The sequence below is a fragment of the Pipistrellus hanaki genome, assembly GCF_964339955.1.
Source record: "Pipistrellus hanaki genome assembly, chromosome: 2".
Classification (NCBI taxonomy): Eukaryota; Metazoa; Chordata; class Mammalia; order Chiroptera; family Vespertilionidae; genus Pipistrellus; species Pipistrellus hanaki.
The window spans coordinates 99,675,108-99,693,649 of record NC_140504.1 but is presented as its reverse complement, the minus strand read 5'-3'; positions in this window follow the sequence as shown (position 1 = coordinate 99,693,649).

The window sequence follows — 18,542 nt, the reverse complement described above, 5'->3', positions numbered from 1 at the left end:
TTCCTCATTTCCCCCCCTCCATTGCTCCCCTCCACCAGGTTCCCACCCCACCCTCTGCCCTTTCCCCACCCCCATTGTCCTCATCCATAGGTGCACAGTTTATGCTCAGTCTCTTCCCGCACCCCGCCTCTCCCTTTTCCCCAGAGAATCGTCAGATCACTCCCCTTCTATACCTCTGATTCTATTATATTCACCAGTTAATATTGATCATCAGATTTTTATATTCCCTTGGTTTTTAGATTCACTTGTTGATAGTTACATATTTGTTGTTCATAATTTTTATCTTTATTTTCTTCCTCTTCCTAAAGAACCCCCTTCAGCAATTCATATAATTCTGGTTTGGCGGTGATGAACTCCTTTAGTTTATTTATTTATTTATTTATTTATTTATTTATTTATTTATTTATTTTATTTGTGGAAGCTCTTTATCTGGCCTTCAATTCTGAGTGATAGCTTTTCTGGGTAGAGTATTTTTGGCTGTAGGTTCTTGCTATTCATCACCTTGAATATTTCTTGCTATTTCCATCTGGCCTGCATGGTTTCTGTTGAGAAATCAGCTGACAATCGTATGGGTGCTCCTTTATAGGTAACTACCTGCTTTCCTCTTGCTGCTTTTAATATTCTCTCTTTGTCTTTTGCTCTTGGCATTTTAATTATGATGTGTCTTGGTGTGGTCTATTTCTTTCACCAGGTGGGGGAAGTTTTCTGTCACTATTTCTTCCAGTATTCTTTCGGTATCTAGCTCTCTCTCTTCTTCTGGGACCCCCATAATTCTGATGTTGGTTTATTTGAAATTGTCCCAGAGGTTTCTTACACTATCTTCAACTTTCTGGATTCTCTTTTCTTCCTGCTTCTTATCTTCAAAGTGTCCTCTGGCTCTTTGTGTTCCAAATCTTTGACTTGATTCTTGCGATCTTCCATTCTGTTTTTAGGACTCTGTATAATATTTTTTATTTCAGACAATGTATTCTTTTTTCTAGTTGATCCCTTTTCATATCCTCATAGGTCTCGTTTATTTTATTGGCCTTTTTAAGGAAATTCTTGAAAAACCTTATAAGCATGGTTTTGAACTTCATATCCAGTCGCTTTTTGTCCTCCATTTCCTTTGTTTGTGATCTGTTTCCTTGTCTTGGCATTTTCACAGCTTTCCTGAGTTGGTAGAGTGGCTTTGTGTGCTAATGTGTCCTATGTGGTTCAGTGGGTCAGCCTCCAAGTTACCTGAGGTTGGCAGTCTTGGTGTAGCCCTTTGTGGGCTGTGAGTGCAGTCTTGTTGTTAAGCCTTGCTTGTCGTTGGTATCACTGGGAAGTGTTGATCTCCAAGCCAATTGGCTATGTGGATCAGAAGTGTCTCAGCTAGGAGGGTTTCTGTATTCTGCTTGAATCGGGCAGAGTCCTGGGGTGGCACAGACAAGTTTTGGTGAATCCCGCAAGATTGGTTGCAGGCGTGCTCACCTCTTTTATATAGGCGCAGACAAGCTTTGGATTCTTGTCTGTCCCACCCTAGGAGAGTCCCATTCTCGATAAAGGAGAAAGCTAGCCACTGGAAGGGCTTCTGTGCTCCGCTTGGATGGGGCCGAGTCTCGGGTGGTGCAGACAAACTTGGTCAGCCCCTCCCTAGAGGGCCTAGTTTCTGAGTCCCACAGTAATGGCCACTGGCTTCACACACCTCTGAGAGATCTCTGCCCACTGCCTGATAGTCTGGCCTCTCCCTGTCTGGGTCGTCTATTAGAGCAATAGGGTGGTTCTGTTTTTCTCCCAAATAAGAAAGCCAGCTGCGTGTTAGCTGTCTGCCCTCTTCACGTGCAGGGAGTAAGCCAGCAGCAAACTCAGCCCGCCCTCTCCTTGCTCCGCAAGCAAGCCAGCAGCGAAGTCTGGCAGCCGCCTTTTCTCGTGCACAGTTCACTGTACCTTCACAGTTCATGAGGTTCAGCATGCCTTCTGTCTCCTTCCCAGATGGTAGAGCCTCCTCTCAACCAGCCGTCTGGTGCTTCAGAGCGATGTTTCCCCTGTTTTCCAGTTCGAAATTCAAATTTGTTGTGGTAGGCTGCATTCAGGTGTCTATCCTATGCCACCATCTTGGTTTCTCTCTCTAATTCCATTTTCAAAGTAGTTAAAATAGTTAACTCTTCTTCACTGTTTTAAGGTATCATTTTTAATCATGTGAACAATTCTATCTGCATATGGACTTTCCAGCCTGATCCATTTATATTTTTAATTATATTTTAAAATTTGTACATTGCAGTTGAGATTTTCATTTTCAGATACAATATAGTAGTTAAACATTTATCAAATTTATGAATTGAACCCCCCAATAACTCTAGTATCCAGATTATCTATGGCACCAGGCATAGTTGTTACAATATTAGAGGCCTGGTGCATTAAATTCATGCACATGGGGAGAGAGGGTGTCCCCTCAGCCCCGCCTGCACCTTCTTCAATCTGGGACCTCTCAAAGGATGTCTGACTGCTGGTTTAGGCATGATCCCATACAATAGGACATCCCTCTCACGATTTGGAACCACTGTCTCCTAACTGCTCACCTGCCTGCCTGACTGATCACCCCTAACTTCCCCTCCCCCCGCCGTAAGCCTGGTCATCTCCAACTGTCCCCTTGCTGGCCTTATCACCCTTAACTGCCTCTGCCTGTTTACTTGGTCACTCCCAATTGGCCCCCACTGCCAGCCTGGTCACCCCTAACTGCCTTCCCACCAGCATGGTTACCCTTTAATGACTTCTGCACTGGCCTGGTAGCCTCTCACTGCTCCCACCTCTCCCTCCTCTCCCCCCCCAACCCCCCCCCCCCCCCCCCCCGCCTGGTTGTCCCATGTAGCCTGCTGTTTGGTCATTACGTGAGAGCGTCCCAACCAATTTGCATATTACCCTCTTATTAGTATAGATTATTGACTATATTCCCTATCCTGTACTTTACATCCCTGTGACTGTTTTGAAATTACCAATTTATATTTCTTAATCCGTTCACCTTTTATACCCAGTCCCCAATACCCCTCCCATCTGCAAACATAAGTTTGTTCTCTGTATCTATATGTCTATTTCTGTTTTGTTTATTTTGTTCTTAAGATTCCACAGTTAAGTGAAACTGAAAGAAAACATAGGCACCAAACTCTCTGACATTGTTCTTAGTAATTTTTTAATATATATTTATTTGGACAAGGGAGATGAAAGGAAACACAAACAAATGAAACTACATGAACGAAAAAGTTTTCACATAGCAAAGGAAACCATCAACAAAACAGAGAAACAACCTACAGAATGAAAGAAGGTTTTCACTAATGATACATCCAATAAAGGGTTAATGTTCAAAATTTCTAGAGAACTTATACAAATTCTCACTAAAAAAGCAAACAATTTAATTAAAAATGGGCAGAAAACCTGAATAGACACTTCAAAGAGGACATACAATTTGCCAATAAACATGAAAAGATGCATAAATGTCCTAATCATTAAAGACATGCAAATTAAAACTACAATGGGATATCACCTCACAACATTCAGAATGGCTACCATCAATAAGTAAAAAAAAAAATAAGTATTGATGAGGATGTAGAGAAAAGGGAATCCTCATGCACTGTTCGTGGGATTATAGAATAGTGCAGAAACTTAGGAGACTAGGAAGGTTCCTAAAAAAATTAAAAATAGAACTACCTTATGATTCAGCAATTCCACTACTGGGTATTCATCTGAAGAAATCCAAAACACTAATTCAAAAAGATATATGCACCCCTATGTTTACTGCAGCATTCTTTACAACAGCATGGCATGGAAGCAATCTAAATACCCATCAACAGATAATTGGAAAATATTACTTAGCCATAAAAGAAAAAGAAAATCTTACAATTTGTAGCAACATGGATAGACCCATTGATATTTTATTTTCCCTTTTCATCAAACTATGTACAGTACTACTCTGTTTTAATGATTTAGATTTATAGTATATTTTGATATGTAGAATAATCCTTCCTCACTACTCTTTCATAATGGTATGTATATTTCATGTATATGCCTATACATAAACTTTAGAATCAGTTTATTACGTGGACAATACATTAAGACACCTCTCCATTTAGCTATCTCTCCTTTTATGACACTTAGCAACATTTTATTTATTTTTGAATTTTATCTCTTATTTATTTATTTTTGCATTTATTCTTAGTATTTGTGCTTAATTTTAAATGGGATTTTTCCCATTGTCCTTTCAATTTTTTAATTGCTGGTTTATAGGAAAAAAAATTGATACTTGTTGATAATTTATTGAATACCTTAATGTTTTTATATTTATTGTTTAGTATTTTTAAATATTCTTTTCAAATATTCATGTTTGTTAATATTTATATTCCTTATTGATTTGTTAGAACTATAAAAACATTGTTGGATAGCATCAGTAATTGAAGGTGTATCTATATTTTATTGTTTACTTTAAAAGACTTGCAAGTTTCCAGTGTTTTATAATTTTGTATAATCTTTCTTCATAGATTTAATATTCTAAAATTATTTCTTGAAAAAACATTACCTAGATGATAGAATCTAAGTTGTAATTCTCTAGAACTGCAACTTACTACTTGATTATTATTTACATTAATAATTAAAATTATTTCCAAATGTAGGACCCTTATTTTTTTTCTTATGTAATAAACTTTGGTTTCAGCAGTTACTATTGTGTACTAAGGAAATTGGGTGTTGAACAATAGGACTTTTTCTTTTCCCAGAAAATTATTGGCATTTAGTTCTTAAGATAAAATGTTTTCCTCTTTTAAAAAAATATTTTCTCCATATCTAAAATGAATTTCATTGAAAATATTTCAACCAAAACATAAAGCATACCAGGTTATCAAATCTTACCAATTATATTTTTGAAAGAATTTTCAGTTTTCTTTCTACAAAAAGGAATTTATTGTTACTTTTAGCAAATATCACATGACAGATAACATTCAGGATTTCTGATGGACCAATACAGAAAGCTAAGATTTTAATTTTATCCCCAAATTAGTGGCCCAGTGCATGAATTCATGCACATTGAAAGGGAATTAATTAGAAGAAATATTTTAATACTAGAGGCCTGGTGTATGAAATTCATGCACAGATGTGTGTGTGGGGGGGGGTGGGGGGAGCGATTCAGCCAAGCCTGCACCCTCTCCAATCTGGGATCCCTCCAGGGATGTCCGACTGCCCGTTTAGACCCGATCCCGGTAATAGAACATCCTCCTCACAATCCAGGACTGCTGGCTTTCAACTGTTTGCCAGCCTGCCTTCCTGATTTCCCCTAACCACTCCTGCTAGCCCGATCACCCCTAACCACTCCCATGCCAGCCTGATTGATATCTAACTGCTCCCCTGCCAGCCTGTTTGCCCCCAATATCCCTCCTCAGCCAGCCTGATCATCCTTAATTGCCCTCCCCTGCAGGGTTGATTGCCTCCAATGGCCCTCCCTTGCAGACCCGGTCCCTCTCAATTGCCCTCCCTTGCAGGCCTGGTGCCTCCCAACTGCCCTGCCTTGCTTGTCTGATTGCCCACAACTGACAGTGAGAGGGCTCACAATTGCCCTTCTTGCTGGCCTGGTCCCTCCCAACTGCCCTCCACTGCTGGCCATCTTGTGGCAGCCGTCTAGGGTCCACATGGGGGCAGGATCTTTGACCACATGGGGGCAGCCATATTGTGTGTTGGAGTGATCGTCAATCTGCATATTACTCTTTTATTAGATAGGATAAAGGCTTGGTGCACAGGCGGGGGCCAGCTGGTTTGTCTTTAAGGGTGTCCTGGATTAGAGTGGGGGTTCCTTTGGGGCATGGAGAGGTCTAAGTGAGGGGCCTGTGGTGATTTGTGGTCTACCACCCCTGGCGGCCCAAGAGGAGGCCCTGGCATCTGAAATTTATTTACCTTCTACAATTGAAACTTTGTAGCTTGGGGCAGAGCCAGCCTCCTGCTCACTCCATGGCCGGCAGCCATTTCTGTTGGAATTTGTGTATCTTCTATAATTGAAATTTTGTAGCTTAGAGTGGGGTTGTGGGCCAGCCACAGTGTGTGGAAAACTTTCCTTTCTCCATTCCCAGGGGCAATCCTAGCCTCCTGATCTTTCCAGCTCTGTGGCTACTGCCATTTCTGTTTGGATTTGTTTATCTTCTATAATTGAAACTTTGTAGCCTTGAGTGGAGGCTTAGGCCAGCAAGAGCAGGAGCAAAGCTTGGCTTCCTCCATTGCCTAAGAAACCCAAGTCTCCCTCCTGCTCTCTGTGGCTGTAGCCATCCTGGTTGGGTTTATTTGCATACTCACTCTGATTGGCTAGTGGGTGTGGCTGGTGGGCATGGCTTGTGGGTGTAGTGAGTGAGGATTAATTTGCATATTACTCTTTTCTTAGGTAGGGTTGCTGTTTGCCCTTTCTCTATAATAGAAGTGTCAACCAAATTCATGATTGATAATGACATGTGTGTTTGGTGCCAGCTAGAGCTTTATATATATTGCACACACAGGAGTCAACTTAGCCTATATAGATATAGAATAAACTTGTATAATTAGTCCTGCTTTCTGATTTAGCTAAACTTTTTTCCAGCCCAGTGAAGCACCCCAAGTTCTCTTTTAGGTAATTATCAGAAACACAGCAGTAAATATCAACATGAAGCAGATTACTATTGTAGATCATGCAGTGAAAACAAAGGGTAAAAAACTAGTATTTAACTGCAGCAGTGTTTTTAAAAAATACATATTTTTTGATTTCAGAGAGGAAGGGAGAGAGAGAGAGAGAGAGAGAGAGAGAGAAAGAGAGAGAGAGAGAGAGAGGGAGGAACATCAATGATGAGAGAGAATAATTGATTGGCTGCCTTCTGCATACCCCCCACTGAGGATTGTGCCCCAAACCCAGGCATGTGTCCTTGGTTGGCATCAAACCCAGGACCCTCAGTCTGCAGGCCAACTCTGTACCTATTAAGCCAGAGGTTGGAAAACTCATTAACAGAGCCAAATATCAACAGTACAATGATTGAAAATTTTTTTTGAGAACCAAATGTTTTAAACTTAAACTTTTTTTAATGCCACTTCTTCAAAATAGACTTACCCAGGCCATGGTATTTTGTAGAAGAGCCACACTCAAGAGGCTAAAGAGCTGCATGGGGCTCAGGAGTCACAGTTTGCTGATCATGGCACTAAGCCAAACTGACTAGGGCTGCAGCAATGTTTGATTATATTCTGCACAGTGAGAAAACCTGAAGTTATTTTCAAGTTTCACCATTTCTTACTTTTTTTCAGTCAGGTCAAGTTTCTAAGCTTTCTAAATTGCCGTTTTCCAGCTAATGAAAAGATAATAGGATTCCACTGAGTCTTCTATCAACTGACTCCAAGACTTATTTGAAGATCAAGTGAGATGAGGCACAGGAAAATGCTTCACAAACATTTGGTTAAATTGTAAAATGTTTGCACCTGGCTATAAAGTAAGTCATGTTTCTGGGCTAACGAAACTGCAAGAAAGCTAGTCGCTAAGAAGAGGAAGCTGGGCATTGCTATGTGACATCATTACCCGGATGGTCAGACACTTAGCATATTAGCCTTTTATATAGATAAGTTGATTTATCTTTTGACTTAAATAGCTTCTATGGAAAATTGGAAACTCGTAAGGGAAGATCATAATTAAATCACTTAGGAGGATTACCTCTCACAGACATCTCTAATTAAGTCTGGATTGACTTAATTTGAAGTCTTCAGATTCTGTTGCAACATCGCTGTGTCTGCATTCTTGGAGCTGTGGCTTCTCTTCACATTTTGCTTTCATTGCTTTTGTTCTCATTTTACTTTAAACCTAATTATTCCCAAAGGCACCAACCCTCCCAACTGAGTTTATAAATGAAAAATACACAATAATTTTTGTAAGAGTTTGCATTTCACACTTTGATGTCTTAATGTGCTACCTAATAAGTCTATTACATACTTTAATCTTTTTCATAAATTTTTATTTTTTTTTCTTCCTACCTTTCTCCTGCTACAATTTCAAACATGTCCTGCATTTTGAAGAAATCCTCAAAGTATTTGGGCATAATTTCTTACTGCATGACAAACTGGCCTTCTCCAACACCTTGCAAATGACCTAATATTCTTTAATACATTTATGCTTTAACTATCCAGAGGGGGATTTTGTGTTTTTGTTTGTTTGTTTTGTTTTGTTTTGTTTTATTATTGTTGTTTTTTGTAATTAAGAAATCTTCCCAATGACAGCTACTCACCTGTCCCCACTCACCTGCTCCACCATCCCACAGCAGCCAATGACCACCATGTTCTGTATATGCCCCCTGGTGGTAAGTGCTTGTCATAGATACCAGTTGTTTGGTTATTCTGCAGTTTGGTCTATTTGCATATTAGCCTTTTATTATATAGAATAGGCCTTCAAGGCCCATCCATGTTGTTACGAATAACAGGATGTCCTTCTTTTTGTGGCTAAATAATATTCCAGTGTACATGTATGACATTTTCTTTATCCATTCATTTGTTGATGGACAGTTATATAGCTTCTATGTCTTGCCATAGTAAATGATGCTGCAATGCATGTGGGAGGGAGATACCTTTTTGAGATAATGATTTAATTTTTTTCAAATAAAGACCCATAAGTGAAATTGTGGTATTATATGATAGTTTTATTTGTTTTTTATTTTTATTTCTCCCTGCTGATCTCACCAAGCTAGTTCCCTTGGCTGTCGTTTCCCTGGACCATAGGTAGGCACAGTGGGAATCTCTTTTATCCAGTCATGCATGTCACTAATTAGGTGACTAGAATTTGGCTGCCTTAAGAGAATCATAGTTATTCCCACCATTTACCCATGTTGCATCAAATTTCTTCAGTTTGACATTCATAGAACTGAACAGAAATTATATATTATCAACACCCACTTTGGGCCTTTGAAATGATAGTTTTATTTTTCATTGTTGAGGAATCTCCATACTGTTTTCCATAGTGGTTGCACTATGAAAAATTTACATTTCCACCAACAGTTCACAAGTGTTCCATTATTCCACATCCTCGCAAAGTTATTTCTTATCTCTTTGATAATAACCATTCTAATGAATATCTCATTGTGTTTTTGATGTGTATTTCCATGATTATTAGTGATGTTGTGCAGTTTTTCATGTAATTGTTTGCCATCTGCATGTCTTCTCTGGAAACAAAAATGTTTATTCAGATTCTTTGCCCATTTTTAAATCAGATTGCTTGGTTTTTACTATTGAGCTATTTATATAGTTTGGGTATTAAACCTTTATCAGAAATACTAGTGGCCTAGTGCATGAATTTCATGCACAGTAAAAGGGAATTAATTAGAGTAAATATTTTAATATTGCTATTTGCACTTTATAATGGAAGTGTCAAAGATAAAAGGAAATTAGTAAATTTACATGAAAATAATATATAACTTTATTAATAAATAAATAATAACAGAATGACATAACAATAACAAAGAATGACATAAAGAAACAAAAACATGAAATGAAAACAAAAAACATAATATAAAACAAAAACATGATCTAAAGCAGTGATTCCCAAAGTGGTCTATATCGACCCCCAGGGGTCTATGACAACCTGCAAGGGGTCTACGTCAGCGAAAAAAAAATTTGGGGGTCCATGAAATGAAAATGGGGGTCCACGATAGTGGATCTCAACATACACTGATAGTACCTATTTATTTATATCATATTATCTTATAATATAAAAACATATAAATTATTTATAAAAGTACCTATGAAGTAAAAAATTTATTATATATGTTTATAAAATTGTGTAAGTTGTAGGATAAAAACCTGCACATAATGATATACCAGTATCATCTTGTTACAAGCATACGCGCAGTAAACATTCTTGCCAATTTTTGTCTCAAAGCTTCGCGAACTTGCACCGACTTGTTCAATTCGTCACTCTATAAATATGAATGTGAGAAAAATACGTTCATTCGTTTCCTGAATCTTGAATAGGAAAGTGCTGAGAAAATATTTAAAAAAATATAAACTGGTAGTTTATCATACAAATTATAGTGAATAAGTGTTATTTTGTTTGAGAATGCCGGAGAAAAGTAGGTACATTATTTTTTATTAAATTTTAACACTAAACTTCACTACAGTTAGAAATTTACAAAAAAATCAATATCAGGTAAGTAGAGGGTCTACCCCAAACCGAAAAACATGGCAAGGGGTCTACGGCACAAACAAGTTTGGGAACCTCTGATATAAAGCATTGATGCAAACAATAACTGATAAATTAATTAAACATATTCTAATATCTCCCTGTACACCACATTAAGAGTGAAAACATTGCCCTGAACAGTTTGGCTCAGTGGGTAGAGCATCTGCCTATGGATTGAAGGGTCCCAGGTTCGATTCCAGTCAAGGGCATGTACCTTAGTTGCGGGCACATCCCCAGTAGGGGGTGTGCAAGAGGCAGCTGATAGATGCTTCTCTCCCATCGATGTTTCTTACTCTCTATCCCTCTCCTTTCCTCTCTGTAAAAGATCAATAAACTAAATATTTTTTTAAAAAAGAGTGAAAACACTTTCAGAGTACTTGACTACTTTCCCTTGTAATGAAGTATTTACAACTTTAACTTTAATGTCACATGTTTTTCGAACTGAGAGAAGCAACATATAACTAATTATGTGCGAAAATGGGTTCATGTAGGAATATGCCTACTCTGTCCAGAGTTTATCCTTGTGATTTTTTAATAGTCATTGCAAATGCAGGCATCATGGGAAACTGTCTTTGATTTAATATAGATGGGAGGCCAGTGTCAGACGGGGACAAATCAATTTTTGGAATCAGAACAATTTCTCCCTCTGCAGATTCTGTTAATACTTCAGCTACAATAATGTTAGGTCATAATCTTTTGATAATAAATCTAGTATCATTACAAAGAACCCCATTTATTATTAAGATTTCTCAATAGAATGATGATTGCACCCACTTTCAATTTTAATTTATGAAATGGCATTCCCAAAAGAGTAATACTATTAAGAAATTCAATGGGAAAATTTTCCTTTTCAGCATTATCTTTTGAGTCAATGGAATCATCACTCAAATATGTGTGAAAATCTCCATTGAGTATATCCAAAATTTCTTCATATAATTTTTGAATGTGCTCATTTTTTTTGAACAAAGAATTGTACATTAGATATATTTTTAATATTATCTATAGATATACTATTTCCAAAGGTAGCTTCAATAATAGATCCATTATAAATCATTTCACAGGGAATTTCAATAATATCTATTCCTAAATGAAAACTGCTATCAAGTTTTTCCAGAAGCCACTCTGCTTGGGCATTTTTTTTCTACCTTGTCTTCTAGCTCATTGATGTGGTTCTCTGCTTCTTCTAGTCTACTGTTGATGCTTTCTATTGAGTTCTTTATAGCAGCATTATCATTTTTCATTTCTTTTTTTCTTCTTCATTTTCTCTTGGTTCTTACAGATATTGTTGAATTTGTCTTCCATTCTTTTCATCCACCTTATGATCATTTCTCTGAATTCTTTCTCTGACAGGTTGATTGCCTCCATTTCGTTTACTTCCTTTTCTGGTGATGCCTGATTTTCTTTCATATGTGGGCTGTTTTCTTTGTTTTCTCATGATCTATCTTCTCCAGGTGTCTGATTATGTAGTTATATCTCTTCTTATCCCAGATGAAATCTGATATTTCTGTGAGAGGGTACAGAGCTCCTCCAAATCCGTGTGCTCACGTTGCTTGGGGATATGTGTCCCCAGGTTTGCAGCTATTCACTGGGTGTTGTTGTAAATTCCCGGATTTTCAGGCTTCTGAGAACATCCACTCTCCCCTTCAAGATGCCGCAGTCTCCATGTCAGAGCTGGTAGCTCTGGGAGGGATTGCAGCAGCAGTGGAGGCTGCCCGGTAAGGGAAATCCCTTCCTGCAATCCCCCACAGTTCCCTTGAATATAGCTGTCCCTCAAGTCACAACAAATACTGCCTGTGTGACCACCCACTCTCCCTTCATTCTCTCACTTACACACTATCTTGAAGTCTACCTTCCCATCAGCAGCCATCTTCCTTCCCTTCAGATTGGGCTTCCTTTTCTGCCTCATGACATTTTGTATGGTTTTGTTAATTTGTTTATTTCATGCATGAGGTTGTTGATGTTGATCATGAGTCTTTCAGAGAAATCTTGGCTTTCTGGCATTGCTAATCTTTTTACTTGTTACTTTGGCCTTATCTAAAATATAGAATTGAGCAAAATTCAGAGAAACACCATCTGAAGGATATAAAGTTCCAATACAGTGATAAACTTTTCCATTATTCTAAAACAATATGGCCCATATACTGATAGTGATGCAATATTTGCACCAATTGAAGCAAACCAAAAGAACTATTTATTGAATAAATATTTTCCATTCAATTTTTACTGTCAGAATCTTCATTTATCATTAATGTTTTTAAATATGTCAGATATCATTTGGACAAACTTTACCTTTGCTACAACATCAAGTAAATTTTTCATCAGATGGTTTTTCATCAGAGAAATTTAATGATAGACAAAATTGACATGTAACAGTCATTTCACCACAACTATGTTGGGTAATGCATCCTCATTTACACCATTTCGCTGTGAAGACAGTTCCTACCAGTATTGGTAGTACTTTTTGATGACTGTTTTCTTAGACATATTCTGTCGATGCTGCCACCTTCTTTCATCTTCAAAGGCATTTTGGTCTTCAGGCATTTTTTTGTTGATGATGTCAGTTTCTTTTGACTGAACAGCTACATTGTGCCAATAGTTGGTCTTCAGATACATTCTGTTGCTGATGCCAGCTTCTTTCAGCTTCAGAAGGACATTGTGCCAAAGCTGACCACTAGATATATTCTGTTGATGCTGCTGCTTTCTTTCAGCTGTAGAGGCATGTTGTGCCAATAATCAGACTTCAGACATATTCTGTTGACAATGATGGTTTCTTTTTGGCTGCAGAGATACCTTGTGCCTTCACATACACATTCATATATGTTATGTCACCAACAATGGCTTCTTTCAGCTTTAGAGTTACTCTGTGCCAATATGGTCTTTAGACATATTCCCACATCCCTGGGGTGTGGATGAATGGATTCCTGACTGTCAGGGTCTGGGGTGCAGGTGAATGGATTCCTGGCTGTCAGGCTGCTGACAGCAAGCTGACAATGACCAATTCCATGAAGGATGGGGATCCCTCCACCTGATGTGTGGGTCCTGAGTGCAGGTGCTGTGCTGTGTGGATCCTGGGTGCCGGTATCAGGCACTCTCCTCCTTCCTGTCAGAGTCTGGGGTGCACCAAGGGACCCAGAGTCAAGTCCCCCAACACCTGTGCAAGCTTCAAAATTACTTGAGTCCCATACCTGGCTGATCCCACCCCCAATGGGCAAAACCCAGACCTGGCCAGCTGCACACCTTTCAAGCCCTGTGCACTTGCAGAATCACATCAGCATTGGTTGGTGACACATGCAGGCAGCACTGTATCCCAGACCAGGAACACGGGCAGGCAGTGTCACATTCCTGGTCAAGGACGCAAACAGGTACCATCATGTCAGTGCTGGATGGTGATACATGCAGGAAGCATCACATTAGCACTGGGCAGGCCTGCGTGCGCATCTTCAGGGGTCTGCCTTTGGGCTGGGCAGTGTAACAGGCCTGCACAAACCTCAGCCAGGACCGCCTCCACTCTCTGCTCTCTGAGGGCCTGCCTGTTCACCGCAACCACTTCATCTGGCAGGCAGGCCCTGCTCTCTGCTCTATGCTGGCCTGCTCTGTTCTACTCCTCTCTGCTCTCTGCAGACCTGCTCATCGCCATGGCGCTGGCAGGCCCTGCTCTCTGTGGACCTGCTTGTTGCCTATGCCATCCACGGCTTGTCTCACTGCTCAGCAGTCCCCTCACACCCATCTGTGTGTGCAGCCTCCTCCTGAGTTGGTCATGACTGTTACAGCATCCCAGCTAATTTGCATATTACTTATTTATATAGAGAGATAATTTTCAAATATTTCTCCCATTCTTTTTTTTAATTTTTATTTTATTTTATTGAATTTTTACAGAGAGGAAGGGAGAGGGATAGAGAGCTACAAACATCGATGAGAGAGAAACATCGATCAGCTGCCTCCTGCACAGCCCCCACCAGGGGTGTACCTGCAACCAAGGTACATGCCCTTGACCGGAATCGAACCCGGGACCTTCCAGTCCGCAGGCTGATGCTCTATCCACTGAGCCAAACCAGTTCCAGCTTATTTCTCCCATTCTATAGGTTGCCTTTTCATTTTGTTCATGGTTTTCTTTGCTGTCCAAAAGCTTTTTTGTTTGAGGAAGTCCCACTTGTTTATTTACTTTTACTACCTTTGCTTCTGGTCACATTAAAAAATCACCACCATGACTGATGTCAAAAAGCTTACCAACTATTTTTGTTCTATGGGTTTTATGGTTTCAAGTCTTAAATTCATTTTGAGTTGATTTTTATATATGGTATAAGATAGTGGTTCATTTCCATTCTTTTACAGATGGCTGTTTAGTTTTCCCAACATCATTTCTTTTTTTTTCTTTTTATTTATTTATTTTTTTCTTTATATTTTATTTATTTCAAAGAGGAAGGGAGAGGAAAAGATAGAAACATTAACGTTGAAAGAGAATCATTGATTGGCTGCACATGCCCCATTGGGGATGAAGCCAGAAACTCAGGTTATATGTCCTGACTGGGAATCGAACTGTGACCTCCTCCTGGTTCATAGGTCAATGTTCAACCACTGAGAAACACTTGCTGGGCCCAACATCATTTATTATCCTTTCCCCATTATAAAATTTTGGATCCATTGTCATAAATTAATTGACTTTATATGGCTGGAATTATTTCTGAATCTCTACTTTGTTTCATTGATTTATGTGTCTGTCTTTATACCAATACCATATTTTTATTACTACATATTTTAATATCTTATATAATAAAAGCTAATATGCAAATAGACCAAATGATGGAAAACCAGAACAACCGAACAACTGGTCGCTATGACATGCACTGATCACCAGGGGATGTGTGCGGAACATAGCAGGTGTTGGCTGTGGCAGGATGGTAGAGCAGGTGAGCGGGGGCACCAGACCAATGTGGGACACCAGTCGCTGTCATCTGGGCGAGTCTCTGGTGATTACTGAAAATTCTTTGCTCTTGTGTGCCATGGTCCTGCCAGGCACTCACATCTGCTGCCAGTGCTGGCCCTGCTTGCGCCCAATGCTGCCACCGGAGCTGCTGCTCTTACCCACTGCCAGTGCCAGCCTCACTTACACCCACAGACAAGGCTAGAGCTGCTGCTCACACCTGCTGCTGGTGCTGGTACTGATTACTTGGTGCCATCAGTCGGTGTGAGTGGTGGCTGCCAGCTCTGATCACCCCTGAGGGCTTCTCCAATATCCCTTGTTTCTGAGGGGCAATCAGGGCAGCAGCCACCACTCGCACCCACTGACAGCACTGGCCCTGCTTGCCCCTGTTACTGGCGCTGGCCCCAATCACTCCATGCTGTCAGTGGTTGCAAGTGGGGCTGGTGCTGTCAGCATGTGGGAGCAGTGGCAGCAGGAGCAGAGGTCAGTGCCAGCAGCAGGGGATTGAAGACTGCAGCAGGAGGGGCTGGGCTGGGGTGTGGAGGATGGGCTGAGACCCGCCCTTGTGCCTACCATACCCTCGCGGCCCACAGTTCCTTTCAAAGTTCATGAATTCATGCATTGGGCCCCTAGTAGTTTGAAATAAGAAAGCATGATGCCTCTAGCTATGTTCTTCTTTCTTAAGATTGCTTAGGTTATTAAGGGTCTGTTTTGTTTCAGACGAATTTTAGGATTGTTTGTCTATTTTTTATGGAAAATACCATTATGCTTTTGAATCTGTAGCTTGATTTGAATAGTATGGGTATTTAAAAAAAAACATTTTTATTGATTTCAGAGAGGAAGGATAGAAACATCCTATCGAATAAAGAGGGAATATGTAAATTGAGGGTCACTCTGCAACAAAGGTGGCAGAAGCTGGGCCAAGGTAATAAAGGCAGGCGTTCTGCCCTGCCTTGGCTACTCTAGGCCAGTGGGCAGTGTGTGTAGGTGTGGAGCAGGGTGGGATGCTTGGCTTCATCATCAAGGCTATGAAGGCAGGTGACCCACCCCATCCAGGCCACTCCAGGCCAATGGGCAGCGTGCGTGGAGAGCTTCTGGGCAGGGGAGATGGGCCAGCAAAAAGAGGCCTGTACTCCCCATATGGCAGCCAAGGCAACCATGAGTGTACCAAGTGGAGCTTGAGGGCTGAACTGTAGTAGCACTTGCAGGTCAATCAGTGCCAAGGAGTCTGCACAAGTCCTGCCTCCTGGCCCAGAAGGTGCCAGATTGTAGGGACAGCCACAATGGTGGGCGAGATCAACATTCTCCTAGTCGTGTCACAGGGGTTTGCAGATCTGCACAGCTGCAGGCCTCCAGGGTGGGCACCCTCTCCTCCCGCCCTGGAGTACAAACATCCCCCAGTGCGCTGTCACCCACACATGCATGCAACAGTCCCGGACTATGACACATGCAAGTCCCCCCCTTCCCCCGCCCCTCTGCCGCACTTCCATCAACCCCAACATGCCTATGTCCCTATGTCCCCTCCAGCATGATCATGTCCTTTGGAGAGTGTCTGGGTATTCTGGGTGCTGGGGGTGGGTACCTGTGAGATGACAGTGAGAGGGCAGAGTGGTGATTCCCTGTTCCTGCAGAGGCCAGTGCAATGACAAGATCACCTACGAGGGCTAATGCAGGTGCTGAGGCAGGAGCAGGTGTGAACAGACACACCTAATGGGCTTGGGTGGCCCTTGCTGAGGAGTTCTGTTCTCTCAGTGTAATGGTGGGATAATTGGGGTGACTACAGAGGAGGAATGTGCACTTTGGATGTTGGCACCCATGAGTGAATGCTGCCCTGACTGAGCCTGGCTCGCTTGGGGTCTAATGCACTCCTGCCAGGCAGTGGGTGACAGAAAGTGCTTTTCCGAGTTAATGAGAGAAAACATTGATTCCCCCACTGCCCATGAAAGTGGAAAGTGGATTGGGGAGACATGCAGAGAGTGAGTGAGGTTCCCTGTCTTAGGGTTCCAAATCCTCCATTGGTTCCTTTCACCACTGACTAGGGATATACAGGGTGTCCCCCCAAATGTATACACACTTTGAATACCTACTAATTCCAATGGGTTTAAGCATAAAAAGAAAGAAACAACAATGGAGCTGTCATCTGTTACAAGTGTGGGCACAAGCTGGCAGTCAGGCATTCCCCGAGGGATCTCATATTGCAGAGGATGCAGGCTGGACTGAGGGGACCCTTGCCCCCCCATGCATGAATTCCATGCACTGGGCCTCTAGTCAATGATAAGAATCATCCATTGGCCACCTTCTGCACACCCTCCACTAGGGACTAAGCCCACAATCCAGGCATGTGCCAGTGATTGGAATAGAACCCTAGAATCTTCAGTCCACAGGCTGATTGCTCCATCCACCGAGCCAAATCAGCCAGGGTGAGATTTTAATAATATAAATTCTTCCAATTATGGACATGGACTATATTTCACTTATTGGTTAAATTCACTCTTAGGTATTTTTTTCTTTTTGATATAATTATTAATGGAGTTGTTTCCTTAATTTCTTGCTTTATTTCTAACACAAGAAATGGTATTAACTACCACATTAAAAGAGGTTCTAGAAAGGCTGGATCTACTGCAGCTTGGGGGCAAAGGTCCTTCAAACCTCTTATATTTCAGTAGAAATGCAAGCTCTTATTTATACCTTAACAGATTTTACTGCAGAGTCCATCAACCTATAATAATAATAATGCTTTTGTGGTAAGTATAAGCAAAAATTATTGAAATAGCTACTATAAGGCACATTAATTTAGAAGAACTTTTCATTTAATTTTCAACCTTTAAAATGTTAGAGGAAGACAATGTCCATGTTTTATTGGAAGCAATGTACTCAGTATGTTATCCACCTCTTTATGCCAACTTTAGGGGTAAATCCCCAAGGACTTAAACCTAATCAAAAGCCAATATCACTCAATAGTGGAAAAAGCCAATGGTACTCTTAAAATCATTTATTAAAACAAAAAGGGGGAGACAGATATTATGTGTCACCTTCAGAGAGGCTCTGTCATGCTTTTCATACTTTAAAATTTTTTGAATTGTGATGCAGAGGATCGTACAGCAGGTAAAAAGCATCAGGCCTCCTGTACAATAGCCTCCACCAAGTCAGCTAGGTGGAAGGAAGCATAAACCAGACAATTATCAGATTCAGTAATAATGTGGGGAAGAGGTTGTATTTTATATCTTTCCAGAAGGAGCAATGCAGCCAATTTGGGTGCCAGAGTGTTAAGTCCGTCACCACAGAGGACTCAGAGAAGCTCCTGTGTCCCTTCACTCAAAAGAATTTGAGTACTGCCCCGATGACAGCAAAGTGGGAGAAGAAAACTGAAAACTACACAAGGGACTGTGGTGCCTACATGGAGTCATCTGAAGAAGTTAAAGACTGAAGTGGAAGCTACTTCTTCAACCTGTACCT